Source organism: Oryctolagus cuniculus, chromosome X (genome assembly GCF_964237555.1).
Source record: "Oryctolagus cuniculus chromosome X, mOryCun1.1, whole genome shotgun sequence".
Taxonomy (NCBI): domain Eukaryota; kingdom Metazoa; phylum Chordata; class Mammalia; order Lagomorpha; family Leporidae; genus Oryctolagus; species Oryctolagus cuniculus.
In genome coordinates, this window is record NC_091453.1 from 133,813,991 (window position 1) to 133,829,016 (window position 15,026).

At 40.5% G+C, this 15,026-nt stretch overlaps 1 pseudogene; it reads right to left on the minus strand.

The window, feature by feature from the left end:
• Window positions 1-35: 35 nt before the first annotated feature.
• On the minus strand, window positions 36-9,316 carry LOC127488162 (uncharacterized; annotated as a pseudogene).
• Window positions 9,317-15,026: the final 5,710 nt, after the last annotated feature.

Here is a 15,026-nt window from a genome sequence, read left to right on the forward strand (position 1 = left end):
TTTAGCTTCTATATATCAGGCAGACCAGATGTTCTCTAGTGCTTGTGTTTGAGTCCTGGGCTCCATGCCCAGAAAAGGGCCTCATTGCTATTCCTGTATCTGACAACTTTTCCAGGAAAGGGGTTAGAAATGACTTGGATTTTTATCTTTGAAAAGGATGTTTATCCAATGATACTATCAAAGACGGTTAAAAATTATATTTCATGAAATGTCTCCACCACCAATTCTACTTCTCACACAACCAGATTTCTGTTCTGGGTTAGAAATTTCAATTCTCTTCTGTAGCCAGGGAATGTTTACTGGGGTGATTGAGTCTGGGGATTCTTTAGTGTGCTCCACCCAGTTCTTTATTTCTTAGGAGTGTGGACTGTGATGGATCACTTCCTTGTTTTGGTGTCTGTGTTAGGAACCACAAGTAGTTCTGTATCCCTGCTTGTCAACTCCAGGCCCAGCAATAAAGTATCCAAAATGATCACTTGGTGCCTACGATGTTTCTGGAAGCTGTGTTTTTTGCCTGCCAGGGCTGTGGGGAGGGGACTTCTGGATTAATAAAACTCTTTGGTGAGAAGATTCTCTTCTTGTTTGGAGCCAAACTGAACATAGGCCCACCAGCTGGGCACAGCCATGACCCTCTTTCTACAGCCTCTAAGGCTGTCCACCTCCATGCTCCTATGGACTGTATACCTACTACCCTCCACCATTCACTGCCTGGTGTAAAGTTTTACAGAATAAAAGGCTCTTGGAAAAACCCAGCCTGTGCCACACCTGCAGGCATTAGACAAGGAGTAGCTAAGGTGGATATTTTTCTGAGTGAGGGGAGAGCCTGCTGATTCCCCAAGTGTTCTGAAAAATGAGAGGGAATTTGTGTCTGGGCACCTGCTGCACTGACCTTAGGGTGAGTTTAAGACTGGCTGTCTGGCAGGACCAGTGTGACTTCTTTGTTTAGCCATATTTGGACTCTACTTGCTCATCTATTGTTTGCTCTATTCATCATATTTATTCAGTCACTCCAAAGACAATCAATGGATGCCTACTCTGTGCCAGGATGCTGATCTACTCATTGCAACTGGCAGCATAGGACTACATCATTGACCACAATGTTCAACAAGTAAAAAGTAGAAAAGCCACTGTTCCACAGGAATATAGACAAGGCTAAAAAATAATAATCAAATCATAAGATGTCAGTTTCATTCTTTTTTTTAAAAAATTATTAATACAAAGGGGACAGATTTCATGTATTTCAATTTTAGCACATTTCCATCATCTCAATGACATCCCCATCGTCCATTTGCAATAAAATCCCATTAACAACCCTGGCAGCAGGCAACCACTACTGCTTTCTTTCTCTCTGGATTTATGTATTGTCGACATTCCATGTAAGTGGAATCATATGCTCTGAGGCCTCATGTGTCTAGGTTCTTACACTTACCATAACATTTCCCAGGATTATCCATTCTGTAGCATGAATCAGCATTCCCTTCATTTTCGTGGCTGGATAACATTCCATTGTATCACTGTACTATATTTTCTTTATTGAATCATTAGTGGATGGACATTTGAATTGTTTCTACCTCTCAGCTGTTGCCGATGGCACTGCTATGAACATTTGTGTACACATTTTTGTTTGAACACCTGTTTTCAGTTCTTTTGAGAATGCACCTACAAGGGAATTACTGGGTCATATGGCTATTCTTTGCTTAATTTGTAGAGGAACCACAAGTAATTTCCAAAGAAGCTGTAGCCTTTTGCATTCCAAAGAAGTGTATGAAGATTTCCTTTCCCCCACATCCTCAAAAATAATATGTTTTCTACTTTCTTTGTTTTGTTTGCTTTCTAATGGATTTCCTAGTGGGTTTGAAGTACAATCTCAGAATAGTTTTACTTACATGTTGCAAGATGATGTTGAACACATTTTCATGTGTTTGTTGGCCATTTGCATATCTGACTTGCAGTAATAACTAAGCACTTTTCTTATTTTAACTGTGTTTTTTTGTTATTGAATTGTAAGAATTCTTCTGAAAGTTAGATACTTATCAGATATGATTGGCAAGTATCTTTTTTTCAGTTTGTATCTTGCATTTTATTGTTGGCATCTTTTGAAGGGAAAAGATCTTGAATTTTGGTGAAGTCTAAGTTTTCTTTTATGGATTGTGTTTTTTGGGTGGTATTTTTAAAAAAGATTTATTTAGTTATTTGAAAGGCAGAGTTAGAGAGAGAGAGAGAGAGAGATCTTCCATCCACTGGTTCACTCCAAATGACTGCAATGGCAGGGACTGGGCCAGGCTGAAACCAGGAGACTAAAAATCCTTTCTAGTCTCCTATGTACATTACAGGGGTCCAAGCACTTGGGTCATCTTCCACTGCTTTTACAGGCCATAGCAAAGACTTGAATCAGAAGTAGAGCAGCCAGGTCTCAAACCGGTGCCCAATATGGGATGCTGGCATTGCAGGTGGTGGCTTTACCTGCTACGTCACAGCGCTGGCCTCATGAAACCAATTTTTAAACTTTACATATAAGTGAGAATTTGTAGTATTTGTCTTTACATGCCTGACTTATTTTACCTTAACATAATGTCCTTCAGTTCCATCCATGTTACTGTGAATGACAGAATTTTCTTTGTTTTTATTGCTTCCAGCTTTGTCCTTTTTGCTCCAAATTGGTTTGGCTATTTGGGGTCTTTCGTGGTTCCATACAAATTTTGGGAATGCTTTTTCTGTTTCTGTAAAAAAATGTTATTGGTATTTCGACAGGAATTGTATTGAACCCGTAGATCACTTTGCTTACTATGGCCATTTTAAAAAAGCAACATCAGTTCTTTCAATCCATGAAGAAGGGACATATATCCATTTATTGGATCCTCTTCAATCTTCTTCATCAATATTTTGCAATTTAATTGTAGAGGTCATTCACTCCCTTGATCAAATTTATTCCCAGGAATTTTAGTTTCTGTAGCTATTTTGAATGGAATTGTTATCTTGATTCACTTCTCAGAAAGTTTGTTACTGGTGTTTAAAAATGCTTCTGATTTTTGCATGTTTATTTTGTTTCTTGCAATCATACTGGTTTTATTAATCAGTTATAACAGTTTTTTGGTGACATCTTTATATTTAACATATAAAATTTTGTCATGTGAATATAGGGATAATTTTAATTCCTCCTTTCTTATTTAGATGCCATTCATTTCTTTCTTTTGCTTTATTGTTCTGGCTAAGACTTCCAATACTGTGTTGAATAAAGGTTTTAAAAGTGGATATTCTTGCCTTGTTACTGATCTCAGAGGAAATTATTTCAGCTTTTTCCCATGCTATATAATGTTAGCTGTGTGCTTATCCTATACACCATTTATTGTGTTGAAATGTGTTCTTTTTATACCTATTTTTCTGAGAATTTTTACCAGGAAGGGATGTTGAATTCTTTTTTTTTTTTACTTTTATTTCATGAATATAAATTTCCAAAGTACGGCTTATGGATTACAATGGCTTCCCCCCCATACCGTCCCTCCCACCCACAACCCTCCCCTTTCCCACTCCCTCTCCCCTTCCATTCACATGAGGATTCATTTTCGATTCTCTTTATATACAGAAGATCAGTTTAGCATACATTAAGTAAAGATTTCAACAGTTTGCTCCCACACAGAAACATAAAGTGAAAAATAATAGATGATTTTTTAACTGATGATGAAATCAGATCAGACCTATTGTCATGTTTAATCCCAGTGAGAATCAAGTTGGGAATTGATAATTTCTTTTTTCTTTTTTCTTTTTTTACAGAAGATCAGTTTAGTATACATTAAGTAAAGATTTCAACAGTTTGCACCCCCATAGAAACACAAAGTGAAATATACTGTTTGAGTACTCGTTATAGCATTAAGTCTCAATACACAGCACATTAAGGACAGAGATCCTACATGAGGAGTAAGTGCACAGTGACTCCTGTTGTTGACTTTACAAATTGACACTCCTGTTTATGGCATCAGTAATCTCCCTATGCACCAGTCATGAGTTTCCAAGGCTGTGGAAGCCCCTTGAGTTCTCCGACTCTTATCTTGTTTAGACAAGGTCATAGTCAAAGTGGAGGTTCTCTCCTCCCTTCAGAGAAAGGTACCTCCTTCTTTGAAGACCTGTTCTTTCCACTGGAATCTCACTCACAGAGATCTTTCATTTAGGTCTTTTTTTTTTTTGCCAGAGTGTCTTGGCTTTCCATGCCTGAAATACTCTCATGGGCTTTTCAGCCAGATCGGAATGCCTCTAGGGCTGATTCTGAGGCCAGAGTGCTGTTTAGGACATCCGCCATTCTATGAGTCTGCTGAGTATCTCGCTTCCCATGTTGGATCACTCTCCCCTTTATTTATTCTATCAGTTAGTATTAACAGGTACTAGACTTGTTTATGTGCTCCCTTTGACTCTTAGTCCTTTCATTATGATCAATTGTGAACTGAAATTGATCACTTGGACTAGTGAGATGGCATTGGTGCATGCCACCTTGATGGGATTAAATTGGAGTCCCCTGGTATGTTTCTAACTCTACCATTTGGGGCAAGTCAGCTTGAGCATGTCCCAAATTGTACATCTCTTCCCTCTCGTATTCCCACTCTTATGTTTAACAGGGATCACATTTCAGTTAAATTTCAACACTTAAGAATAACTGTGTATTAATTACAGAATTAAAATTAAGTATTACAGACAAAAAAAAAACTACTAAGAGGGATAATGTATTAAGTTGTTCATTAACAGTCAGGGCTATGCTGATCAAGTCACTGTTTCTCATAGTGTCCATTTCACTTTAACAGGTTTCCTTTTTGGTGTTCAGTCAGTTGTCACCAATCAGGGAGAACATATGGTATTTGTCCCTTTGGGACTGGCTTATTTCACTCAGCATGATGTGTTCCAGATTCCTCCATTTAGTTGCAAATGACTGGATTTCATTGTTTCTTACTGCGGTATAGTATTCTAAAGAGTACATATCCCATAATTTCTTTATGCAGTCTACCGTTGATGGGCATTTAGGCTGGTTCCAGGTCTTGGCTATTGTGAATTGTGCTGCAATAAACATTAGGGTGCAGACCGCTTTTTTGTTTGCCAATTTAAATTCCTTTGGGTAAATTCCAAGGAGTGGGATGGCTGGGTTTTATGGTAGGGTTATCTTCAGGTTTCTGAGGAATCTCCAGACTGACTTCCACAGTGGCTTGACCAGTTTGCATTCCTACCAACAGTGGGTTAGTGTCCCTTTTTCCCCACATCCTCGCCAGCATCTGTTGTTGGTAGATTTCTGTATGTGAGCCATTCTAACTGGGGTGAGGTGGAACCTCATTGTGGTTTTGATTTGCATTTCCCTGATTGCTAGTGACCTTGAACATTTTTTCATGTGTCTGTTGGCCATTTGGATTTCCTCTTTTGCAAAATGTCTATTGAGGTCCTTGGCCCATCTCTTAAGTGGGTTGTTTGTTTTGTTTTTGTGGAGTTTCTTGATCTCTTTGTAGATTCTGGTTATTAACCCTTTATCTGTTGCATAGTTTGCAAATATTTTTTTCCCATTCTGTCAGTTGTCTCTTCACTCTCCTGACTGTTTCTTTTGCAGTACAGAAACTTCTCAATTTGATGCAATCCCAATAGTTGATTTTGGCTTTGACTGCCTGTGCCTCCCGGGTCTTTTCCAGAAATTCTTTGCCTGTGCCAATATCTTGAAGGGTTTCTCCAATGTTCTCTAATAACTTGATGGTGTCAGGTCATAGATTTAGGTCTTTAATCCATGTTGAGTGGATTTTTGTGTAAGGTGTAAGGTAGGGGTCTTGCTTCATGCTTCTGCACGTGGAAATCCAGTTTTCCCAGCACCATTTATTGAATAGACTGTCCTTGCTCCAGGGATTGGTTTTAGATCCTTGATCAAATATAAGTTGGCTGTAGATGTTTGGGTTGATTTCTGGTGTTTCAATTCTGTTCCATTGGTCTATCCATCTGTTTCTGTACCAGTACCATGCTGTTTTGATTACAACTGCCCTGTAGTATGTCCTGAAATCTGGTATTGTGATGCCTCTGGCTTTGTTTCTGTTGTACAAGATTGCTTTAGCTATACGAGGTCTCTTGTGCCTCCATATAAATTTCAGCACCATTTTTTCCAGATCTGAGAAGAAGGTCTTCGGTATCTTGATTGGTATTGCATTGAATCTATAAATTGCTTTTGGGAGAATGGAGATTTTGATGATATTGATTCTTCCAATCCATGAGCATGGAAGATTTTTCCATTTTTTGGCATCCTCTTCTATTTCTTTCTTTAAGGTTTTGTAATTTTCATCGTAGAGATCTTTAACGTCCTTGGTTAAGTTTATTCCAAGGTATTTGATTTTTTTTTGTAGCTATTGTGAATGGGATTGATCTTAGCAGTTCTATACAAAGCTTTCATTTAATAAATATAAATTTCATAAGTACAACTATTGGAAGGATGTTGTTTTTTTTCTGCATCTATTGAAAAGAGCAGATGGCTTTTGTCATTTATTAATGAGTTATTTTTGTTGTTGGTCTCTGTGTTTTGAACTAACCTTACATCCCTGGAATTAACCACAGTTGATTTTGTCGTATAATCTTTTTATAAAAGATTTATTTATTTATATGTGAAAAGCAGAATTATAGAGAGATAAAGAGAAAAATCTTCCATCCACTGGTTCACTCCCTAAATGACTGCAACAGCGGGAACTGGGCAGATCTGAAGTCAGGAGCCAGGAGCTTCTCTTGTGCCTCCCATGCGGGTGCAGGAGCCCAAGGACTTGGGTCATCTTCTACTGCTTTCCCAGGCCATAGCAGAGTGCTGAATTGGAAGTGGAGTAGCCAGGACTCGAACCAGCACCCATATTGGATGCTGGCACTGTAGGCAGTGGCTTTACCCTCTATGCCACAGCACCAGCCCCATATTCTCTGAATTCTAATTCCTTGAGTTCTATTATTAGTTTATTTATTTGAAATCTTTCTCATTTTTGGATGTAGATACTTATTGCTGAAAACTTGTCTCTCACTACTGTCTTTGCTATATAGTATAGGTTTAGTATGTTGTTTTTACATTTTCATGTTTCACAAAATTTTTAAATTTCTCTTCTGGTTTCTTCATTGACTCATTTGTTATTAAAGAGCATGTGTTTATATTTTCATGTGTTTATACAATTTCTAAAGTACCTCTTGTTGATTTCTAGTTTTATCCCATTGTGGAAAGAGAAGATAATTATACATGTTACAATTTTGATTTGTTTTGAATTTTTTGAGGTTTCTTTTGTGATCTAACATATGGTCTATCCTGGAGAATGTTCTATGTGAATTTGAGAAGAATATGTATTCTAAAACTGTTGTACAAAATGTTCTGTAAATGTCTGTTTAAGTCTGTTTGGTCTAAAATGCAGGTTAAATAAAATCTTTCCTTTTTTAGTTTCTGTTGGATGATCTGTCCATTGTTGAAAGTGGAATGTTAAACTCCTTTGGTATTATTTTATGGAGTCTATCTCTCCCTGTAGGTTTATTAATGTTCAATTATGTATTTGGGTACATTTGAATGCATGTATATTTACAATAATTGTTTCCCCGTATCATTATACAGTGATATTCCTTGTCTCTTTTTACTGCTTTACTCTATTTTATCTGATCTAAGTATAACTACTACCTCTTTTTTTGGGGGTGGATTCTTACTGTTCACTTTAAGTCTAGATGTATCCTTAGAGTTTCTTGTAAACAGCGTATAGTTAGGTCTTATTTTTAAAAATACATTCAGTTATACTATGTGTCTTTTAATTGAAGAATTTAATACAATTATATCTGAGGTAATTATTGATAAGTGAGGTCTTACTGCCATTTTCTCTCTTTTTTAATTTTTGAGATAACATTTTAAATTTACATTATGGTCAAAGGCTTAATGTTCTACTCCTTTTTTTAAAGACTTACTTATTTGAAAATCAGAGTTAGAGAGAGAGAGAGAGAGAGAGAGAGAGAATCTTCCACCCACTGATTCACTCCCAAATGGCCACAACGGCCGGAGCTGGGCCAATCCAAAGCTAGGATGCAGGAGCCTCTTCCAAATCCCTGACGTGAGTACAGGGGCAGAAGCATTTGGGTCATCCTCCACTGCTTTTCCCAGGCCATTGCTGGTGTGCCTGGCACTTGGGGGCTTCTTGGAGTCCTGGGTACCTTGGGGATGTTTCCACTTGACCTTCTTGCGGCTGTATGTATGCAGTGTCACTGTGAGGGAGGAAATCTGCTGAGACAGCAGGGAGTCTTTGGACTTCCTGGGTAAGGCTCTGGTTGACTTCTCCATGGGTGGTGCCTCCTCCTTGGATTCATCCCCTGGCCCTTGCTTGGGCAGTGACATCCTGAGCAGCCTGATCCCGGAGATATCCAGGTCACTGATGGTGGCCACGGTGACTGTGTGGTAGGGGTGGTCATACTGCACTGACTCTGTCTTTGCCGTCACCAGCTGGTCCAGCTCATCAGCCTCCTCCCGTGCCTCCTCTCTCTCTGCCAACATCTTCAAGTATTCCTGGTGGCGCTCCTCTCACAGCTGCTTCTGTTGCTCCTTCAGCTGCTGCTTAATCTCCTGGATGGCGACCTTCTTGAGCTCCACCTTCTGCTTGGGGAAGCCTGACAGGTACTACTCTGTACCCGGCACCACTCCAGAAATGCAAACATACCGATTCACTTAATGCTCTCAAAACCCTGTTTGGTAAGTATCAGTCTCCATTTCACAGATGGGGACACTTAGACACAGGCAGCCTGAGATCACAGAGAGTGTGGCTTTAGGAAATGAGGGAATCACTGCCTCTTTCCACTTGGTTCTCTCCAGGACTCAGGCAGCAGGGCCAGGTGGGGCCCTTTCCACATTGGCCAATTTCATTACTCAGAGAATGAAACCACTTCTGGCAGAGTTGTCAAGGCCACCCTCACCCAGACCTCCAGAAACCCCTCAATGGGGTAGCACCCATTTCCCCAGGGCATGCGACCCCAACTCACCCTTCACGAACTGGTGATGCTGCCCTGGGTGTGGCGGGGAGCGCCAACTCTTCCCTCCTTCCCCATTAGCCCCTTCTCCTGTCCCTAGGGGCGGCTGCTCTGTCCCCACTTTGTCATGAGCCCAGCCACTTGCTGGGGTCAGAGCTGCGGGGTGGCTCCCTGTAAGAGCCCGGGAGCTTCTGGCGAATGAATGAATGAACATTAAGCCACTCGCATTCCATGGGCTCATGATTGATCTGTGATGACAAGGCTCCCGTGTTTGGGCCGATGCACGGGGTTGGGCCAGGGCGGTCAAAGCCGCTGTCCTGAGACCTGTGCTCTGGGCTCTGGCCATGCCCGCTTACTCACGGAGCTGTGGGAACCAGGGAAGCACCCGCAGGTGCTGAGGGGGAGCCCTCTTCCTTTTTTTTTCTTCTTTTCTGATCTCTAACAGTTTTCCTTTGTGATTGATTGACCTTATCTAATAGTATGTTTTGATTCTTATTATTTTTGGTGTGTCTATTATAGATTTTTGCTTGTGGTTATCATGGGATTTTCAAGAAATTTTTTGGTTATAACAAGCTAGTTTGAAATGATATTAGCTTAACATTGATCATAAATATGGAATAAGAAACACAAGAGAAAAAAATATATAAAAACTTTATACTTGGGGGGTTCCAAGATAGTGAAATAGTGACAGGGTGGTCTGATTTAGGCTAAGCAAAAATAATATTTAAAAAAGCGAAGAAAGTAAACTCTCAGGGTAAAGTTGCAGGGGAAACTGCAGTGGGAGGTCCTGTGAAAGCAGTGGAAACAGCCCAGACCTATGTGGAAGGTGCAGACACACAGGAATGAGCAAAGACACAACGAAAGACCCAGCAGCTTGGATCTGGAAAAAAGCTCCCACCCCAGCAAACCAGGTGAGGTCAGACAGACAGCACCACCTGAACCACTATTGATACAGTGGGAGGGAGAACCTCTTGGACTGCAACGTTTTTGAGTCCAGCCCAGATTCCTCAGGGCAGCGGGGTGACTGCTCACCAAGAGAGAGGGGAAAAGCCAGACGTCTCTCCTCCCTACAACAACCTGTGGCCAGCTGTGGGAGGGCTGGTGCCATTTTTGGATATAAGCAGGAAACAGCTGTTCCAGCTCTTGTGCACACACCCAGAACTATCCGGGATGCTCTCCACCTAGGGAGCAGAGACAACCACAACTCAAGAGCAACAGGTGGAGGAAGGAGGAGGGGAAGGAAGGGGGGAGGAGGAGCCAACCCTATGGAAGGGAAGTGCTGCCTGTGGGGATTCTTCTATGTGCCTAGCACAATTGTGAAGCAAGTGAGGTTGTGGCCTGTGCATATTGAATGTGCCTGTGATCCAGGGATTTACTGGAGAGAAAAACCCGTGATCCTCACTGACTTTGAGTCTGGCTGGGAGGATTGGGCTCAATCCAGTGGGGTGGAACACACATAGGCAGTGGCTCTGGGAACATCTCAGTCTCCCTGCAGAAGGCATGGGCTACCAGGGTGGAGTGGTCCCTCTTGCACTTCTTGACCATAGTGTTGAGACTGAGAAAACACTGAGACTGTGTGAGAGGAGGCAGAATGTAGCTGGATTCTGGAAAATCACGGAGTGCTGCTGTACACTCTTAGAGCTCCTAGGTTGCATAGAGCAACTCACAGCAGAGGGAACCATGCTCACAGGGAGGACTGTGCAGATCATTGTGCGGTTTATAGAGCAATGCAGAAGAGTGCTGTACAAACTGGGGTCTAACACCAGAGCATTCCTCAGCTTTGAAGAGAGGAGGTAAGGGAGTGGTCACACCAACAGAGGTGACCATTCCTCTCCATCCTGTTAACCAGAGGAGAGTTACCACACTCAACTTGGGTACTATCTGGATACTTGCCCCACACTGGAGCACTGACCAGAGCTCCCTGGCCACACCCACAACAGATCTCTTGGTATTCACTGACAGTGCAGACATTCCACTAAACCACAGAGGCATAGCACAAAGATAAAAGCCATCAGAGGGAAAAAAACCCAATAATTAATTCTACAAATGCCTAAAAATAAATGCAGAAATTTAAGATACAAGAATAAGGAAGACACCATGACCCTCCACCCCCAAAGGAACACAACAAAATTTCAATATTAGAATGTCAAGATGAAGAGTTGAGGAAATGCCAGAAATGGAATTCAAAAATTAATCAAAGGATTACTCCATAGGATTACTCAAAATCAATCAGAAGCAAATCCATGAACTTAAGAAAACCATACATGATATGAATGAAAAAATTTCCCATGAAATAAAAATGAAATATTAGAAATGAAGAATTTAATAGATCAAAGAAAAAATGCAGTGGAAAGGCTTAACCACAGACTTGGTAAGGCAGAAGAAAGAATATCTGGGGTAGAAGACAAATCTCTGGAAATATTTAGTCAGACCAAAAGAAGAAGAAGAGGAAGGGGAAGGGGAAGAAGAGATTAGAAAACTTAAGTTTTGGAGATCTATGGGACACTATTGAATGACCCAACATACAGGTCTTAGGAGTTCCTGAAGGTGTGGAAAGACAGAATGGTCTAGAAGGCCTATTTAGTAAAGTAATTATAGAAAATTTCCCTAATTTAAAGAAAGAAAGGAATGTCTAAGTACAGGAAGCACATAGAACTCCTAACAGACATGAAAAGAAGAGATCTTCATGACACACTGTAGTCAAACTTGCCATAGTAAAGCATAAAGAAAAGATTCTAAAACATGCATGAGAGAAACACCAGGTTACTTTTAGAGGATCTCCAACTAGACTCACAGCTGACTTCTCATCAGAAACCCTAAAGGCTAGAAGATAATGACAAGATATAGTGCAAGTCTTAGGAGAAAAAAAAAACCTGTCAACCCAGAATACTGTACCCTGCAAAGATCTCATTCATGAATGAAGGTGAAATAAAGACCTTCCATAACAGAGATTGAAAGAATTTTTCACCACATATCCAGGCTTAAAAAAGATGCTAAAGGAAGTGTTACACACAGAAACACAGAAAGAAAGCCATCATCATGAAAGAATGTGAAGACAGAAAATCCCCCAGTAAAAGTAAAAAGAAATCCAAAGTAAATAATGGGAATACTCATGGAAAAATGGCAGGGTCAAGTTGTTACTTATCAATAGTCACCTTGAATGTAAATGGCCTCAACTCTTCAGTTAAAAGATACAGACTGGCCAAATATATTAAAAAAAACTAGACCCATATATTTGGTGCCTTCAAGAAACATATCTCAGCAACAAAGATACATGTAGACTGAAAGTGAAAGGATGGAAAAAGATATTCCATGCTAATGGAAAGCAAAAATGAGCAGGTATGTGGCTATCCTAATATCAGACAAAATAGACTTTAACACAAAAACTGTTAAAAGAGACAAAGAAGGGAACTATGTAATGATTAAGGGATCAATTCAACAGGAAGATGTGCCTATAATAAATGTATAGGCACCCAATTACAGGGTGCCTGGCTATTTAAAATAAATGTTAACAGATCTAAAGGGAGACATAGACTCCAATACAATAGTAACAAGGGACTTCAATACTCTAGTTTCAGCAATGGATAGATCAACCAGACAAAAAATCAGCAAAGAAACAACAGAGCTAATTGACACTATGGACCAAATGGACCTTACTGATATCTACAGAACTTTTCACCCCACAGTAACAGAATACACATTCTTCTCACCAGTGCATGGAACTTTCTCCAGAATAGACCATATACTAGGCCACAAAGCAAGTCTCAGCAAATTCAAAAAAATAAAAAATCATATTATGCATCTTCTCTGATCACAATGGATTGAAGCTTGAAATCAACAATTCAAGAATCTCTAAAACATGTACAAACACATGGAGACTGAACAACATGCTCCTGAATGAACAGTGGGTCATAGAAGAAATCAAAAGAGAAATCAAAAAATTCTAGAAATGAATGAAAACAATACAATATATCCAAACTTATGGGATACAGCAAAAGGAGTGTTAAGAGGGAAATTGATAGCAATTGATGTCTACAATCAAGAAACTGGAAAGTGAACAAATAAATGAACTGTCAATGTATCTCCAGGATGTAAAAAAGAAAAAACAAACTAACATGAAAATAGTAAGAGGAAAGAAATTAAAATTAGAGAAGAAATAAAAAAATTGAAACAAAAAATACAACAGATCAATGAAATGAAGAGCTGTTTTTTGAAAAAATAAAAAAAATTGACACACCAGTGGCCTAACAGAAAAAAGAGAGAGAATACCCAAATCAATAAAATCAGAGATGAGAAAGGAAATGTAACAACAGATACTACAGAAATAAAAAGAATCATCAAGAATTACTACAAAGAGCTGTATGCCAACACACTGGGAAACCTAGAAGAAATAGATTCCTGGACACATACAACCTACCAAAATTGAGTCATGAAGACACAGAACACCTAAGCAAACCAATAACCAAGATGGAAATTGAATCAGTAATAAAGACCTTCCCAACAAAAAAAGCCCAGGTCCCGATGACTTCACTGCTGAATTCTATCCGACATTTAGAGAATTAATTCAAATTCTTCTCAAGCTATTCAAAACAATTGAAAGGGAGGGTATCTTCCCAAGTTCCTTCCACAAAGCCAGCATTACCTTAATTTCTTTCTTTCTTTCTTTTTTTTCTTTTTGACAGGCAGAGTGGACAGTGAGAGAGAGAGAGACAGAGAAAGGTCTTCCTTTGCCATTGGTTCACCCTCCAATGGCCGCCGCGGCCGGCGCGCTGCAGCTGGCGCACCACGCTGATCCAATGGCAGGAGCCAGGTACTTATCCTGGTCTCCCATGGGGTGCAGGGCACATTTACTTGGGCCATCCTCCACTGCACTCCCTGGCCACAGCAGAGAGCTGGCCTTGAAGAGGGGCAACCGGGACAGAATCTGGTGCCCTGATCGGGACTAGAACCCGGTGTGCCGGCACTGCAAGGCGGAGGTTTAGCCTAGTGAGCCACGGCGCCAGCCATCCTTAATTTCTAAACCAGAAAAAGAAACAAGAGAAAAAGGGAATTATAGCCCAATTTCCCTGATGAACATAGATGCAAATATCATGGGAGAAATTATTTGCAAACTGTGCAACTGATAAAGGATTAATTTCCAGAATCTCTAAATAGCTCAAGAAACTCAACAACTACAAAACAACCAGAAAGTTAAGAAATGGGCAAAAGACCTGAACAAACATTTTTCAAGAGTGGAAATACAAATGGTCAAAAGACACATGAAAAAATGCTCAGGATCACTAGCCATCAGGGAAATGCATATCAAAACCACAGTGAGGTTTCACCTCATCCCCATTAGAATGGCTCTCATGCAGAAATCAACAAACAACAAATGCTGGCAAGGATGTGGGGAAAAGGTACTTAATCCACTGTTGGTGGGAATGTAAACTAGTACAGCCACTCTGGAAGATATTATGGAGATACTTCAGAAAGCTTAAAATATGGCCGGTGCCACAGCTCAATAGGCTAATCCTCCGCCTGCGGCGCCAGCACACCAGGTTCTAGTCCTGGTCGGGGCACCGGATTCTGTCCCAGTTGCCCCTCTTCCAGGCCACTCTCTGCTGTGGCCAGGAGTGCAGTGGAGGACGGCCCAAGTGCTTGGGCCCTGCACCCCATGGGAGACCAGGAGAAGCACCTGGCTCCTGGCTTTGGATCAGCGCAGTGTACTGGCTGTAGCACGCCAGCCGCGGCGGTCATTGGAGGGTGAACCAATGGCAAAAGACCTTTCTCTCTGTGTCTCTCTCTCTCACTGTCCACTCTGCCTGTCAAAAAATTAAAAAAAATTTTAAAAAAATAAAAAAAGAAAGCTTAAAATAGATCTACCATATGACCCAGCCATCCCACTGCAGGGAATTTATCCAAATGAAATGAAATCAGCATATGAAAGAGTGATTTGTACCCCCCATGTTCATTTCAGCTCAATTTACGATGGGTAAGATATGGAATCAACCCAAATGCCCATCAATTAAAGACTGGATAAGGAAATTATAGTATATATACACTATGGAATACCACAC